This window comes from Psammomys obesus, unplaced genomic scaffold (genome assembly GCF_907164565.1).
Source record: "Psammomys obesus unplaced genomic scaffold, mPsaObe1.curated_primary_1811, whole genome shotgun sequence".
Taxonomy (NCBI): domain Eukaryota; kingdom Metazoa; phylum Chordata; class Mammalia; order Rodentia; family Muridae; genus Psammomys; species Psammomys obesus.
In genome coordinates, this window is record NW_026596046.1 from 13,678,073 (window position 1) to 13,696,358 (window position 18,286).

The 18,286-nt window shown below is 45.3% G+C and overlaps 1 protein-coding gene across 2 annotated transcripts in view; it reads right to left on the minus strand.

The window, feature by feature from the left end:
- Sv2b (synaptic vesicle glycoprotein 2B) overlaps positions 1-14,665 on the minus strand; it is a 168,652-nt gene extending 153,987 nt beyond the window's left edge. The window contains exon 1 of one of the 2 annotated variants that reach the window (XM_055623267.1): positions 14,561-14,665. The gene's annotated coding sequence lies outside the window, so the exon portion shown is untranslated. Of the gene's footprint in view, positions 1-13,889; positions 14,094-14,560 lie in introns of those variants that run through there. The other variant, XM_055623266.1, reaches the window with a different exon arrangement.
- Between the last annotated feature and the right edge of the window lie 3,621 nt (positions 14,666-18,286).

Here is an 18,286-nt window from a genome sequence, read left to right on the forward strand (position 1 = left end):
GACAGAGCTCATTAACCCGTATATAAAATAGTGTAAGGCTCCACACAGAGCTAAAGGGAGGGGGGATGGAGCCATAAAGAAAAGCCAGAGGTAGAGGAGGTAGATTGAGCATGTCATTCACCCTGGAAGGCTAAGTGAAACATACCAGCAACCATGAAAATCACCAATGTGACAGGGAGCTGACCCTTTCTGGAGTTGTGATTATTTAGACTAGCTCTCTACTGCCGACGGCTTTTCTGTAGGCAGTTTTCCTAGGGCCATGTTGCACTGGCCCCCTTCAGTGTCTATGATCTTCTCAGCTAAGGTCAGACAAGTCCCTCTTTGTGATTCAGCTGCTGTTGAAGTATCCCTGGGGCTTCTGCTCCTGCCCTAAGCATCGGGTTTTTCCTTGCATCTTTCCAAGCCCTCATTGAATCCAACAGGAACAGTTTGATTCTTCCCTTAGCACTGTCACCCATGTTCCCCTACAGGGAAAGGCTCTTCCTTAAGCCATCTGCCCACAACAATTTTCAAGCTAGATGTACACTCTACGCCTCCAGATGGTCCAAAGTCAGGGGACATGCCAAGACCTCTTTTGCATGGTCATTTCATCCTTACAGTATCACAGATCAGCAGGCTTTCAAGGACAAGTCATTGTCCTGACTCCCTTCCTACAAGCACCTGCAGTGTCCATGGGGGACTCTGTCATAGGGACCTTCACCTGGCTTTGTAAAGCAAAGCATTTGTATCCTTGAGCAAGCGCTTGCTATAGATGAAGATGCCAAAGAGCCTACCTTCCCTTGAGAGCTCTATTCTTACAGAGACCCGAGGGCACCAAGGCCAGTTTTGCTATCTCTTAGGAAGTCTTAATGGATCTCAGGGGCTAAAAACGTCAAGTGTCTCTGTATCCTGCCACAGAGACACTTGGTGATGCTTTGTTCACCACAGAAGGGAAATGGAATCAGCCTAACTACCCACCAAGAGATGAATGTGCTAGTTTGCTTTTTGTCACTACAATAAAAGACTGCTGAAAACCAACATGAGGAGGAAAGGCTTGCTTCATCTTACACTTCACAGCTCATCCCTGAGGGGAGCCAAGGCAGAAGTACAAAGCAGGAACCTGGAGGAATAAACAGAAGCAGAGACCACAGAAGAGCGTTGCTGACTGGCTCCCTCCCCGTGGCAGGCTCATCTCGACTTCCTATACAACCCAGGCCCACTTGCCAAGAGATGCCACTGTTCACACTAGGCTGGGCACCCCTGCGCTAATCAATAGCATGCTCCCACAGACATGCCACCAGCCGATGGAGGGTCTGTCTTCTCAGGTGGCTCTAGTTTGTGTAGAACCACCCCAAATGGATAAAGAAAATGTGTTTTTCTGTGAACAGCTGGAGAGCATGAAAGGCTCCATCCTACAGATCCAAAGCTGCAGGGTCTCAATGACAGAGGGCAACAACCGGATATCCAGGAGAAATCCCAGTGAGGATCCAGTATTGATAGTGTGGCAGGAGCCAGAGGCTTGAACCAGACCAATGACTTCAATGCAACAAACATTTGCATGTAAAGAAGTATTACTGTGGGACACACTGTCACACACTACAGCTTCCACAAGATTTTTCTTTGAAGTGGGAGGGGTTGCAAGGGTAGAGAGTAGGAACGAAGGGAGGAGGAAGATGAGTGGGATTAGGCTTCCTGTGTGAAATTCACACACACAAAAAATCAAAAAGTTTTTTTTTTAAAGAAAATGTGTTTTATACATACACAATGAAAATTTATACAGCTATAAATAATAAAAGCGTAAAATCTGTGGGAAAATGTATCTGGAAAATATTAAATGAGGTAACGCACACTGGGCAAAACAAAATCACATGCTTGCTCTCAAATGTAGCTCCTCAGGTCAAATATTCAGATTTGTATGTTTAACTTGGACTGCCTGTGGTGGCAAGAAAACTAGAAAGAATCCACGAGATGGGGGGTCCTTGGAGAGGAGAGATAGCAGGGAATGTGTGATAAGGAAGTACAGGGAGAGGTATTTGAGGGTTGGAAAGGTTTAAATTTGGCATAAGGGAGAAAGAGATATTTAGAGAGTTATCGAAAACTAAGGATGCATGAAAACCCATATGGAAAGCTACTATTTTGCAAGCTAATTAAGAGCATATTTAACAAAAAGGAGTTTGAAGAGAGGCACCCTGCACAGATGAATAATTCTCCTCCCAGAAGCCATGGACTATTGAACAAAAATCCCAGTGCTGGGTATGGGGCACCTCCCTAAGAACTGTTGGTCTGCAAGACCCCAGAGACCTCCAAGATAATACAGGCTTCCGGCGTTCCTCCTGGATGCCTACTACTGGGTGATAATGACACCATGTTCATGAAGACACCACTCACTACATTTTTACAATCACAGAACAGCAACAAAACAGATAGGGCAAAAGATGGATGGCATTTTAATACCTACATCTGTACCCCGGCAATAATTTGGGGTTCAATATCAAGGCTGCTTGCAGATTCTTTACTAGGAACAGCCTGACCAAATCCTAAGAGCTAAGGCCATTTTTCTAGCTCTGCCAGTGCATGCAAAGAAGACAAGACAGGCTTCCCTTCCAGAACACAGGACCCTTCTCTGCACTTTGAGGAGGGGAAACCCCACTGGAATTCTAGCCACAGAACAATCCTGTCATTGTGAATCCTGTCATAGGTGACACGCCTCATTCTCTGCCTATTTTTATTCTCTCTAAGCAAATGTCTCTAAGGTTGTTTTTTTTTTTTTTTTCTCACTTGAAAATTATTATACCACTGCCAGCTGCTGGGATTACACAAATAAATTTGATAATAGCAAAGCAATATGCTGCCCCGTGTTCAAACATCACCACACAACAACAAAGCAGCCTGCAGTGCCAGCTCCCATTCACAGCCTGCAAACAGAAGTAGCACAAACGAAGGCCACCCACTCTCTCAGCCTCAGGGGGACAGGGTTGCAGGCAGCACGGTCCCAGGGTGGAGTTTTTGCTCTTCTGTTGCCAATGTACTCTGTGTACAGGGAGAATGTGCAAAGTCATTCTGTCCAGCACAGCAAGTCAGTGCACACGCACGTTTTCCGCTGAGTGGGGTTAGCACCCTGACACGTATTAACCAAGCATATGGGTCTCCTAGTTATAAACAAGCTCACAGTTCTGAACAACAGAATGAAAAATTCTGTATTAAGAATGATTATGCAGATTTTAAATACCTCGACAGAGATTCCCTATAGATTACTAAGCTATGACACACACCCTAAGAACAGCCATCATGTCTCCTTTGCCTGCCACTAACCCCAGCACCTGGAACAATAGCCCAGCAATAAACATAATTGAATAACTGAATAAATAAATAAATAAATAAACAAACAAATATATAAATGAATAAATGTGAAGTGCTTTAAGGAGGAAATCTGCATCTTTGACTTTTGCGCATTTTAGTGTTTTAAATGCAGTCTTACAGTAAGCAAGACGGTTGTAAGAACTCAAGCTCCTTAGGAACAGAAGAGAGCTGGGGAAATAGCCAGACTTTAGAAGACGTTGATGCTCTTCCATGAAGCAAATGTTCCATGAGCTTTATTTCAGCAGGGGAAGCCTGCTCAGTGTGTAGCAGGTATCTGTGGGGTTTGCCTGCCCGGGAACCATGTTCTCTTCTTAGGTGGCAACCCTGCAGTTTTCTTTAAGGAACTCCTCCTGCCTTCACCACATGTAATTTTTGCTTTTTATTTGGGCCTTTGAGTCTAGGCATGGACCCCAACTGGGCCAGGCAGAGTTCTCTCGGCCCAGAGTATGAATCTAAATCAAAATCATGGTGAGGGCTGTCCCTTGTGCATGCTTCCAAATAGCCCATCTGCTGGAAGGAAGCAGGCTGGAGTGTCCAGACACAGGGAGACTTCGCTAGAACACAGTAGAGAACTCACAGCGAGGGCTCTTCCTACAGGTTCACTGTTTTGCTTTCTCAGCAAAGGTACTTGGCCTAACTCCTTCATGGATGACCAGAGCACTTACGAAGTAGAGACTTTCAAGCCAGAAATTCTGGATCATAATCTACCAGAAGTAGTAAATCATCTACTACTGGAGTAAGAGACCCTATATGGAGGACACCTATATGGAGTAAGAGACCCTCAGTCTCTTTCTCCATATCATGAAGGAACTAGGACAAAATACCCACAAAGGAGCCTTGTGAGTTAGGTCAACAGAAATTGACCCCCTGAATCTCGGGCATTGGCAGCACAAAAGCTCACATTGTCGGGCCAGCAAATCTTTGAGTTTAAAGCAGTTAATCCCTTGGCTGATGACTGGAACAAAGAGGATTAACCTCAGCTGAGACATTCACCATCCAAATATAGAGCAACCCCAAGCACACAGGAGAGAGAGAACAAGCCCCCACCTTCTCTCAGACTCCCTTCTTCTCTCTCATGTTCTTTCTCTCTAGCCCATTAGTAAACAGATTGTTTAACCAGCACTTAAAACCTAAGGGTCTAAGTGTCAGGATCTTCTCCGTGTTCCCTCACTGCCTTCCAAAGTCAATATCCATTGGTCCTCCTTTGAAACCCACAGGTTCAAGATTATCTCTGTTTAGTACTAACTAAATAAAGCATACATACCCCATGTGCCGGCAACCATCCTAAATACCTGAGCTACAGCAGCAGCCAAGATGAAAGTCTCAGCCCTCAGACCAACGGGGATGCTCCTGTGTAAGCTGCATACCCCGCTCAGTGCCTCACACCATCATTGTCCTTCAGGGCTCTGCTGAAAGCCCAGGAAGCAGATCTTACAATGACCGGTCCACGGGTGAGGAAATTGTCACTGAGCACTTGAACATCTTGCATGAGGTTATGTAGCCTGTGCCAGGGAAAGCCTCTTGGTTTCAAAATGATAGGAAATGCTAGGACATTCCCAACATTTTGCAGAAGTTCAGAACAACAGAAGGAAAAAAGGGGAGATGTTGAATCTTAGTCCCTCGGAAAGGTATACACATACTGATGGAATAACTAGAAAGACCCTGGAACTGGAGTTACAGACAGCTGTGAGCTGCCATGTGGGTGCTGGGAACTGAACCTGGGTCCTCTGGAACAGGAGACAGTGTTCTTAACTGTTGAACCACCTCCCTAGCTTCTCACTCAGTACTTACTTAAATTTAAAGCATGCCTAAAGAATGGACAAGCCTGAGTCATCCCAGACATAGCTTTTTTTTTTTTTTTTTTTTTTTTAATTTTCTGTGTGACTAAGAAACATTCTAGGTCTTCTGCAGCATGTTGCCATAAGCTTGCAAAAAAAAATGTTTATGGAACTGTGGAACTGCAGGCTCTGTGTTGCTTAACAACTTAAAGGCTCACCGAGTGACCTACCATACTTTTCAGGGCTATTGCTTCTTCTCTGGATGGCTCCCTATGATCGTGGCCAAATCAAACTCCTGATCCGTTCAGTTCACACACAGCCAAAGCCTGTGGCTGTGATGCTGAGCACTCAGGAGGCCATTTTGAGGGATAGGACAGTTATCGTCTCTGCATGGCACAGTGGTCCTTGAGTTCTCTCCTGCTTGACACACTCCATGATGACTTTGAAACCCCGAGGAGCATCAGGGACAGTCCTTTGTGTGCACTCATCAGGAGGTAAGGCTTGTCCTAGGCCTCTATGCAAAGAAAGCCACATCTTCTTTCCCATGCTCTACAAAGTAGGTAAGTCCGCCTTCACCTCTGTTTTCCCAGTTGAGAAACTGAGGCACAGGGCTGTCCCATGACTCACACAAGTCTAATGTGAGTAAGAAGCAGAGCCCAGACAGGAACCTATGCAGACTGTACCTGGAGCCCTGAGTCTTAAATATCTCACACACATATAAAAATGAACACACTCATAAACACATATATACTCACATATACACACACACATATATACGGGCACACACACCACGTGCCACACAAACACACATACACATACATGCACACACAACACACACACACACAGAATTGGCTCAGGAATCCAGGAACTAACAAAAAACCAAAACTGACTGAAGGGGCTTCCTTGTATTACAGGAAATGGGCTGGAAGAAACAGGAAACCAAACTGGAAGTGACACAGATGAAGCTGGGAGATCTCACAAGACCACCTGACCCGAGACAGTCCTCTGCAGTGCCCCTGCAAAAGCAGGAGGCCATGAACACTCTGTGTTCCTCACAGTCTCTCTGCTAAAGTGTGTTTAGCTCTAGTGATAGACAAAAAGAACATCTATCCATCATACAGACAGACAGAACCCTGCCCTGTCCTCACACAGCTCTGACTCCTGGCTAGTTCTTCCTGATTCTACTGGAGTCTATCATCTGTTGCTCTCTGCTACTGTTACCTTCATATCGATTCCCTTTCCTTAAAGCTTGATGTTTGTACCTTTCAAGAATAGAAGAGGGGAAGGGAAGGGAAGAAAAAAAAAGAAGAGAAGGTAAGAGAGACGAGGGGAAGAGAAGAGATGGAGAGGAGAGGAGAGAAAAGAAGAGGAAAGGAGGACAGTGAAGGGCAGGAAAGAAGGGAAGAAAAGCGATGGAAGAAGAGGGAAGGGATAAATCCAAGCATCGTAACATGCACCTGTAATCCTAACACTAAGGAAGCTATGGCAGGAAATCACAAATTTGAGACCTGGCTGAGCTGTAGAATAAGAGACTGTATACATAAATAGATGATAGATAGATAGATAGATAGATAGATAGATAGATAGATAGATAGATAGATATGCATTTAATCTGTGGCTATTTAAGAAACAATATGTAAGCTGGCTTTATTTTGTTTTGTATTGTTTTTTGTTTTGTTTTGTTTTTTGTTTTATTCACCGCAGAGATAGTAGTGCAATATGCCCTTAGCCCTCCAGGGTCAAAATCAGGAGCTCCTGACATTGTTGTAACCTCTCCAACCCCATCTCCCGGCCCAGAACTCTGCCTAGAACATACCGCTTTTTCTTCTCCTTCAGACCTGTGCCATATTCCAGCAGGGCTCCCCATGTCAGTGCCATCTGCTAAACCCCAGATTAGGCAAATGTCAGCTTCTGTGACTGCCAAGGCCTCAGGCAAAGCAGGGGTGACAACAGGAATAGCTTTCACTGGGCCTGGACTCTAGTCCATAGTCAGGAGAGGCCCATAATGTTAAAACATTCAGAGGAAGATGCTGAGGGAACCACCAGGCCTGGGGAAGCTATAACAAAATCCCTGGGGCAGGAAACTTTATGAAAAGCTACTGACTTGGCATGCAGTTTGGGGGGCCTAAAGTCTATGACTGAATGACACCATTTGTGAACCCCAATATGTCAGAAAAGCAAAAAACCAGACCTGTGAAAATGGCCCTGTTTATACAGCCTGCTGCTATGAGAGCTAAGTCACTCCATAAAGCCTTTGGAGGACAATGGCCTTATGAGCGAATTATCTTACATAAGCTCCGCCTCTTAAAGGCTCCAGCACCTCATTTCTATCATACCAGTGAGCAAATCCCCAGCACATGATCCCTTAGGGTGCTCTAGAATCCTTCCTAGAGATGTAAACAAAGTCTCCAACCCCCCCCCCCACAGGACTCCCAAGTTGAGCTTGAGGAACCCATGAGTTTATTAGGTTTACACACAGAAGCATGGGTGAGAGGTTACTGGCAAGAGAATGGATGACCCCAACAACCACATTACCAAAATTCTCACCTCAGCATGAATAATGACTTTCCATGGCTGTGTAGACATAATTCCCCAGTTCAGGCAATCTTCCAGCCTCAGATCACAGACCACAACACCTTTACATATTGAGATCTCCAACCTCTACATCCTAAGATCATGAGACCATATGTAGCTGGAGCAGAACTGCATACAGTGGGAAAGATGGGATCCAGAACTGAGTAACTGGAATATCAGATGAAGGTCATCCTCATTCTTCCTTTCTGAGGGAACCTCAACCTCATTGAAGGTCTCTTAGAGTAACTACAGATACTCTGTTTTAGAGAACAATGGCTATTCTCTCTCTCTCTCTCTCTCTCTCTCTCTCTCTCTCTCTCACACACACACACACACACACACACACACACAATCACTTTCAATTACAGAACCTGCTTTTTCTTATCCAGCCCACCCTCCCCAGATATTACAAACAAAACTCATGTTCACCCCAAATCAGCCACTCTCTGAGGAGTCATTGAGCAGCACCTAGCCTGGGATGAAAGCCCTTCCAACCTTCTCATTTTCCAATAAGATCACTGCCTGTCTCTCCTTTTATAAACAGAAACACATTATGCAAGATAGTTTATAAAGTGGGATTTTTCAAGCAAGCTGGCAGCATGCTTTCACTCAGCATAAGTTGATTTAAATAACTTTCTCCCCCTTCCAGAATTATTTCTTGCTGCTTCTGCTTCATCTCAAATTAAAAGCAGTGCAATAATAATCCAAGAACATCACACCCCTGAATTTTAGCCACTTCTCCCTGAAGGATCTTTTCTCCTTTTTTTATAGGTCTGAGCTATTTTTTTGTTTCCACATTTTTCTCTTTCCTGTTTTGTTGCCCTGTGTTGCTTTCTATAAGACATAAGCAATTGGAACCTTCACATTTAAAGCCTGTTTTCATTCCTCAAGATCTACTACAGTAAGTCTCCCATGAGACCTTGAAAAGAAAGGAAATTTCTTCAGGAAGTTACACTTCAAGGTCTACCAGAACAAGCATTTACAGTCATTTCTAGTGAAACTGTTTCATTCATTTATCTTGCAGATAGTCACTGAGCACACACTGGCAGGAATCTGGACTCTGGCCACACAGCAGTGACTTGGCTCATTGAAGGGACAAATAAAGACCTTGATATTGTTATTAAGTCTCCCTCCTGGGCTTTTTCCCTGAACTCTTAATACATCTATGAACTTAACCTCTCCATTGGCTATCCAGCGATTCATCTTCAATAGCAGTAATGGATAATCTATCCTGTACTTCAACCTCAAAATAATGAATCATCTTTTCTTATGCTCAACGTTTAGGTCATTACAAATCTTGTCTTCTCCACCACCAAATACTATGCAGACTTTGGTTGCTTCTCACCATCACAGCCACCTCCCATCTGGTCCAGACCTCTATCATCTCTTACCTAGATGGTGGAGGTAGAACCTGACCGACTTCCTCAGTCTAAGCTCTACAGCTCAAGCAATCCCTCTGAACCATAAATCACATAAAGGCAGACTGTGCTCAGAATTCCTCAGAATTCCTATCTCACCCAAAGTCCAAGTCCAAGTCCAAGTCCACTGGAAGCCCTGGATTCTCTGGCTTCATGATACTCTCCTGATTGAGTTACCTATTCTGCTCACTATCTCTCCTCTGGTTTTTTTCTACAGAGGCCTACTTCCCCTTCCTGAAATGTGCCAACAAATGTCCTTGTTGCCTCAGGACCATTGCATTTGTTTACTCTGTTTGAAAGGTCTTTAGTGGCTCACTCTTTCATTTCCCTCACACCTGTCCAATGAATTACCTTATTCCCAGCCCTTACTTGCAGTACCTTCCCAACCCCATTCAAATATCTCTCTCCTCCTTTACCTGTTTGTTTCTTTAATTGCCTAAAACATATGCACCAGTATTTATAGATTTGCCTCCCCAACTAGAATGAATGTTTCATGGGGTAGAGCTTGCACTATGCTTAACTGCTGCATGTCCTGCCTATGACATGGCTGGCATTAAAGAACACTCAATAAATATTTAATAAAGAAAAAAAACACTCCTATTGGAAAGCCACAAGCATTATCCATCCAAGCTGGGTCCATGGAGAGAGGAAATTTAGCCACAGGAACTTAGTTTTTAAAGTATTTTTGAGATTTACGTCCATGGATACAATGTATTTTGATCACATTTACTCCTCCCTGTCAGTCCCAATACCTATACCCAACCCATCCCAACTTCATGTTCTCTCTCTCTCTCTCTCTCTCTCTCTCTTTCTCCCTTTTTCATTGTGGGAGTGTGTGTGTGTGTGTGTGTGTGTGTGTCTGTGTGTGTGTGTGTTTGTGTCTTTATCTAGCTATCAAGTTCAATTTTATGTCCAATGCCTATGTCATTTCCAATGTAGGGCCATCCACTAGAGCACAGATGACCTACAGGTACCACACCCTTAAAAAAAATTGATTCTCCCTATCCACAGTCAACAGCTCCTCAGCTACGGGCAAGGGGCTCTTGAACTCTTCTTCCCTCCATGCACAAGAGAACTTTACATATTAAGATCCAGGCATTTCAAATTCTTCCCCTCCCCACACCCTACTCTTTGTAATACTGAATTTAATTGCTTCTTGGCATTTGGGGCTAAGATCAACTAAAGAAGTGGAATCTATTTCTTTACACCTTCTTCACGCTGGCTTCCTTGTCATATTGCTTTTGTTAATAAACAGGATCAAAGATGGTATGTCAGTTGTAAGCTTATACTTGGAGAAACCACCCTCTCTTTTTTTCTTTCTTTCTTTTCTTCTCCTCCTCCTCCTCCTTCTTTTTCTCTTCTATTTTTCCAGGCAATAGCCCATATAGTTGAGCTGGCCTTAAATTTACTATGTAGTGAAGGGTGAGTTTGTTCTTCTAATATCCTGCCTCTATTCTCAACTGCTGACATCTCAGACATTTATCGCCATGCCCGGTTTATATGGCAATAGAGATAAAAATCCGTGACTCTGTGCAGGTTAGGCAAAAACACTCTACCAGCTCAGCTACATCCTCAGCCCTCAAACTTCTGCTCTCTCTTGGCTCTCTGCCTTTCCCAGCTATACTGGGAAAAGATGAGGGACAGTAATGGTCAGAGCCAAGTCATCCCAGCTCAGGTCATCCCAAAGCAGCCATTTTTTTTCAGACTCCCCATCCCCAAGTCACATGAGCAGGAACAGCAGAGATCAGCCAAACACAGCTCAGCTCTGAAGGTCTCTCAGCCACTCCATACACATGGGAGAAAATAATAAAAGATGGTTGTTCAAGGTCACTGTGTTTGAGGGTGGTTTATTCTGTAGTCTCATTAGACAAGCCCTAACGTGTGTGACCTGTCCTTTAGCTGGTTAACTAAGCAGCTTTGCTCCTTATGGCTTGAATGTCATAATGGGGGCTCTGCTGGGCTTATATACACTAGCTACCAAACACAGTGTCTCAGCCACTGAGGATCAATACTGTGGCATGCAGATGAACAATGCCACTCTGACATAGCCCAGAGAGACAGATCAGGTTTCTGAGACCAAAGAGTATGACTAAGAGCCAGACCTTGGATTGGGAAAATGCACAGAAGTAAATGTTCTCTCCTGAGACGAATTGGATGATGGCCAGCCAGTCACCCTGACCTTGACCCAGCCTCCCCACATCCTATTTCACAGATGCTTTGACAAGGTTCTCAGCCATCAACCCCCCCCCCCATTTTGCTCATGGAACACTGCAGTAGGCTTACTGTACCACAGAGAGCTGCTGGAGCCCTCAGATCCCCAAACACTGCTTTCTCCAAAGGGCAGAGCAGCAAGCTGTAATCTTTATATTAAACTTCTGGATGGAAGCCCCAAACAAATTCACCATCCAGCCATATGTAAATGCACTCCACGGTGCACTGAAGGTCAGTATATTTCCAGATGATCCTGATCTAATTTGATCACAGAAATTCTTGCCAAAGAAAAAAGAACATAGGCTAGCAAGAACAACACCTGCTGGACTGCCCACTAAAGGTGACTCTGGTTCATTTGGAAGAGAAGCAAATGCAAACACAGCCCTCCATCTAGGTGACAGGACTCGGAGCCATCAAACCATCTCCCCAGTCCCTGCTTGCCTTGCAGAGATGTATCCCTCCTGCTTGCTGCGTTAGGTCATGTTTTGAACGGCCCAGCTACCACTTCCTACCAAATAATCTTCTTTTCTAAACATGTTGTTTAGGAACTCAGCCAAGCCCTTAAACAACAACAACAACAAAAAAAAAAATCAGTGTTGTATCTCAGTGACAAATATATAAACAAGACAACAATGACTTTGTCATGTTATCTTCAGTCGGTTCCCACCACCCCCTCATTCATGCAACTCAGCTTCCTGGACCTCTCTCTTGTTCTCTGGTGAACATGTTTGTCTCTTGTCTCGGGCTTTTGTGGGTTCCTTTACTCTGCTCACACTGCCTGCTTCATCCTTCACTTTCCCCAGAGTTGGTTGAATGCTCTTCTAATCAAAGATATCCATGACCACATAGAAAGGTAGAGATAGATAGGTAAGAGGATAGATAGACAGTTGATTGATAGGTAGATGATAGATACAGATAGATGGATGATAGACAGATAATTGATAGATGATAGACATAGATAGGTAAATAGATAATGATAATAGAGAGGCAAATAGATATGTGATCTTAGTTATGGTAATAACTAAGATGATAGATAGATAGATAGATAGATAGATAGATAGATAGATAGATAGATGCTAAACCTACTCCAAACCCTTGGAGCAATACTCATGCTTCTTATTTTACTTTATTTTTCTTCATAACAGTAGCTCCTGGGCTAATATGGTATATATTTACCTATTCTATCTCACTCTATTTCTCTCTCTCTCTCTCTCTCTCTCACACACACACACATACTTTTCTCAATTTTGTATTCCCCACATAGAGAGAAATGCCTAGCATGTGGTAGCATCTCAATGAACAAACTTTCATTTCTTAAACAGTGAATTTATGCCAGACGATTAATATATGATGGTCGTTTAACAGTTATCATGACCGGCGCCATTGCTTCCATTCTACAGCTCAAGAAATCAAAGCTCAAAGAAAGGCCAAGATGCTAAGGCCAACACCAGCTCTCTCTGAGTAGCCAAGGCCACACTACCCACAGTGTGTCAGCCTGTTGTTCAAACATCTCCTGGTGGTTTCAGTTACAAAATGCATGTAAGCCACACCTCCGGCAACAGGAATAACCCTCGAGCACTTCTTTCTGTCATTGTTCACTTTTTGTCCCAGAAGAATCAACCCTTAGGAACATTTATGTTCCAATCCCAGAGTACACCTGTGGCAACAACGTTAGCGTTCCTTTGTTCCTTTGGGGGACAAACTGGGTCAGAGTTGTCCATACTGGGACATGAACAACCAGGGGAGGAAGAAAAAAAAAAAAAAAAGAGGAAAGCAGAAGTTGATCTGCTGTGAAACTCCCTTAGAATTTTCCAGAGTCCTCGCCTTTATGAAACGCTAGAGTCCTGGAAGTTAGGGAAAATACTTACTAAAAGAATAAAAGTCGGGAGCCCGACCTTCATTGGTGGGCTTCGCCCTCAGTGCCACCTTCAAGAGTGCCTCGTTGGCACTAGTCTTGCTCTGCAAACATCAGCTCTGCCTTCCCATCAGCAGTGATGGAGATGGGGTGGGGGAGGATTACAGGTCATTCAAGACCAATGGACCAAGGAACAAACCCAATCTCTGCTAAGCAGCATGGGGGGGGGGGGGGACTTTGTTTTAAAAGAATTCTTTTCTTCTCTCCTCAACCACCCACTGATTTTCGCACCACCATCTCCGAATTGGTCACACCTCCTGACTACAGGTGTTTGTCCCCCACCAGGTGTGAGCGTGTGCGATGTTAGGATTTTGTTTCCATCCCCTTTTCACGCCTAAGGATCAGTCCCACCTCTGACACATATTGACTGGTAGGTATTTGCTGACTCAGCGTGTGCCTCACCGCATCCTCTAGCGAGCAGAGAAAGTCGCCCCTTCCGCACAGGGCAGGCGGCGAAAGCTCAGAAGAGACCGCCGCGGAGCTGGCTGCGATGTCTAGTTCCCCACCGTCCCCACACCTCTCACGCCTCACCTGCCCCTCCGCGAGGCCCAGAGCCACCCACATTCACCTTCCAAACAGGCTTAGGAACCGGCGAGGGCGAGCATTCCCCCAGCGCCCCGCCCTACCTTCCCCAACATAGCGACGTTAAGTTACCTTTCAGCGTAGCCTGTTTGCATCTGCGATTTCTGGATAGAAGAGAAAAGCGTTCTGGCGGCCGCTCTGCTGCACCCCGACAGATGACAGGTCTACCACCCACCCGTCTGCTGAAGAAACAGCAGCGCCTAGCTCCTCCCTAGCTAACCGCATTTGCTCACCCGTCCCTGCAAAGCAGATCGTGTTCTTCTCCTTGCGCTAAAACCCATCCATAAACAAATCCCGAGTCCCTAAGAAACGGCTCCCACGCCCGCGGAGGGCGCCCTCCACGCAGAGAAGCACACACTCCCAAACCCCGGTCCAGAGCCAGCAGGTGTGGGCATGTGTTTAATCTGTTCTTTGGGAACAAACCGTTTCTGCGGGGAGTAAGGTTGAAACTAAAGGGATGCCCAGGAAGCGGGTAGCAAGCAGCTGTAAACGTCAGTAGCCCAAGTTGGGAAACTATTTACTGCGTCCGCCGACAGTTCACGCGCTTTCACTCCGGGTCCTGGCGAAGGCCACGTTCGAAGGAGCGCGCAGCCCGGGGCGGCAGCAAGTGCGCTGCTTTCCAACTCTGCGGTCCTCCGAGGCTCTTCCCGTCAGCCGCACCCAGCCGTCCCAGTGCGGGTCTCAGCCGGCTAGGCCTGGGAGCCTGGGTCTGCCCACGCACAGCGAGGATCGCCGTCCCCTACCTGGGTGGGAAATCTGCAGCGAGCCGGGCAGCAGCCCCGCAGAGTCCGCCTGGGCAGCTCCGGCTAACGCGACGCCCTGCCGATCCCAGCCCCCGGCAGGCTCTCTCCCCGGGGCACACCTGCACCGCCGCGCCCTCGTCGCCGCTGCTGCCACCCGCCTCTGTGCAGAGCGCTCCCAGCCCCCCGCAGCACCCCAGCTCTCCTGAGGCTCCTGAGTCTATTCAGCTGGATCCGCTTGAACCTAGCCCAGGCACAAACCGTATTTACTGAGGAAAGCTCTTCACCACTAACCCCCTTTCGGATCCAAGGAGAGGAGTACAGGATAGGTTGGAGTGGAGCCAGCGCCCACTCCCCAGTCCCGCCCTCGGCTCTGTGGATTTGCAGATGGACACAGCTTCTTATTCCATTAGGTTTGATCCCAACAGACCATAAATACCTTGCTCTCTCCACCCTTCCACCTAAGGCGACAAGATACATAAGGCTCCAAGCTCTGTCCCCAACGCCAGACAAGGATATGTCAGAAGACAAGGTTCTTGGGCAGGGGGATCCATTCCCAAACTACCTGAGATCACGGATGTTGAGAAATCGCTCTGGCCTTGGTAACTACTTTGGAACTGAAAAGGGGGAGCTTGCTTTGGCCAGCGAAGGGTCTAGAGGGAAATGAGGAAAACTTGGAGGGTTTGATATATTAGAGAAAGGCTCTAGCTGTTTCCCTCTTTCCAGTCTGCCACACACACACACACACAACTCGTGTTCATAGCTGGCACACAACCACAATGCAGCCAGCCTGCAAAGACTTCTTCCAAAAGCATGGGGCTCCTTCTAGAAGGAAGTAAAGAGCAACAAAATCATCCTGGAAATTCACAGTGCAAACGAAAAACAAACAAACAAACAAACAAACAAAAACAAACACTAGCGCTGCCTGGCCTTCTGCAGGGTCTGCAGCCAAGGGCCTTCCCTAATTGTGTTACTTAGGGTTTCTAGTGCTATGAGAAAGATTCCGTGACCAAAGGCAGTATGGGAGAGAAAGAGTCTACTGGACTCACACATCACTGAGTACAACCCATCGATGGATGTCGGTGCAGGAACTGAGGGAGAGGCCACGGGGGAATACTGCTTACCGGCTTTCTCCGCCTGCTTTTTTAGACAACTGAGGACTACCTGGTCAGGGCTGGCACCATGCCCAAAGACCAGGACCTTTCCATAGCCTTCACTAATTAAGAAAAGGCCCTCACAGGCTTACCTCCAGGCAGTCGGGTGAAGGCATTTTCTCCACTGAGGTTACTCTTCAGCAAATATGGGCAGGTTTGTGTCAAGTTGGTAAAAAGCTGACCATTGTACCTAATCATGTTGAAATGGAGGCAAGTGGAGAAGAACCCTCCCTCTTCTCCATCCAGCACTCGTCCAAACCCAAGGTCTTCACTTCCATCATCACCCTCTAGCTACAGCATGCTTCTCCCAGCTCCCCTCCTCTTCCTTAGACTGGGCTTGGCCATGGACCACCTGGCAAGGGCTTCCCTAGTTCCCCTCCCAGAGTCATTCCCAAAAATGTCAGTCTAACCCTGAGTCCTTCCTCACTAAAACCAGGCCATTGGGCCTCCCCTGTGGTGATCAAAAGCGTTTCCCTACTGACATCAACAGCCCCCATGCTTTATGCTGACCTGTTCCCCTCTACCTAGCCACACTAATTTGTTTCCTTCAGCCTGGACTCACCAGGTAACCTAGAATGACCTGGATTTCAGGCCTGGGCCACCACACCTCATCTTCTGTGGTACTGGAATCAAAACCAGAGTTTTCCATATGCTGTATATGCACTCTACCAACTGAGACCCTCACTAGTTCTTAATTCGCGCCTCACTCTCTCCCTTCCCGGAGTTCCAATACACTGTTGCTTCCTCCGAAATCCTTTTACCCCCTTCCCCTAACCAAATGCTTTACTGTTCTCAGCTGAGCCATTGACTCCTCATCCCTGGACTTCCTGTGTTCTCCCAGCTCGTATGTCCACAGTCAACACAGTCCCAGTTCTTTGTCAATTACCTCTTCCTCCTTAGAAGGAATACTTAAAGAGGCATGCCTCTTGCTTGCTGCGCTAGACAGGGTACACTGTTTCAGTGTCTGCTCAAGTGTTTTTGTGGCCACCGGGATTAAAAATAGTTCCAGCACCCAGGGATTTCTTTATGTTCCTTCCCAGCCAATACTTGTCAGTCCCGAGACGTAACTACTATTTTTATTCTCTGTTCCTTAGTTGCATATGAACAGAATAATACAAATACAGTGTGTCCTCGTGTATGTGACTTCTCTAACTATAAATGATGTCTGTGAGATTCGCCTGTGGCATTACATAGGCCACCCTTTTATTGCTGCATAGTATTTCATTGCTTGAGAACTTGAAAGGACAATCAGGATAATTTCCTTAGTAAATCAAGACATTGACAAACACCTACATATACTAGAGAATTAGGACATTATGTAAATGCCTTGTATGATGTATGCTCAGGCAAGGACATTAAGTGATTCTGCATTTTTACCTCTGAATAGTCTCTAGGCTCCATGAAAGCATGAAAAAAAGACTGTGATGGTTTAAATAGGAATGCCCCCATCCCCCCCCACATAGATTTCTATGTTTGAACGCTTGGCCCTAAGGAGTGGCACTATTAGGAGGTGTGGCCTTGTCGGGGTAGGTGTAGCCTTGTTGGGGGAGTGTGTCACCGTGGAGGTGGGGCTTTGAGGTCTCCTATGCTCAAGGTGGCACACAGTTTCCTCCCTGCTGCCTACAGATCCAGATATAGAACTCTCAGCTCCTTTTCCAGTGCCATGTCTGCCTGGATGCCATAATGCTTCCCACCATGATGATAATGAACTGAACCTCTGAAACTGTAAGTCAGCCCCCAATTAAATGTTTTCCTTTATAAGAGTTGCTGTGGTTGTGATGTCTCTTCACAGCAATAAAACCTCAACTATGACAAAGGCTAGAGTTATAAGTGACCTGTCTAAGGGTTCATGGATACAACTGGAAGAAATCAGATTAAATTAAGACTAATCTTATTATCATATCATTTCATATCATACCATATTATACCATAACATAAAGGTAATCATGTTATCTCCCATTTGTGGTGTCTAGACTTTATATAGATACATAAAACACTGTATGTGTAACATGAAAGTAGAAATAAAAACTGCATAGGGTAAATGCTTAATGTTCTTTCTCATATGTGAAACCTAGTTCAATTTTGGAAGTGTGTATATTCAAATTGACATTTATTTCAATGATCAGGGCAGGTGGAAATACTTACTTTGTGAGCTAATTTTAAAATAATTTTTTTTAAAAAGAAAAATAGTTTGAATGGAAATACCCTTCCTAGATAATAGCTCCCTGGGGAGCTGTCTGCACATAATTGCTGTTACGAGAGTGAAACTCATATTCCTCAGAGATGTAGCTGATGGAAAGTTGTTCTGGATCTAGTAAATAACCTCCCACCTTCATGCAAATGACCCTAATTAAGCATAGTGGGTTACATATATATATAAACTTGTGAAAGACAATAGACAATCTCAAGAAAGAACCACTAAAACCTATTTAAAGAAATAAAGGGACCACTGGGAGAAGGAAAATTGAGAAAAGAAAGTATTGAGAGCAATATATTTAAAGTACATTACATACTTAACCCAATACCATGTATCCAATTAATGATTTTTTTTATTTTTCTTTTATCTCATTTTATG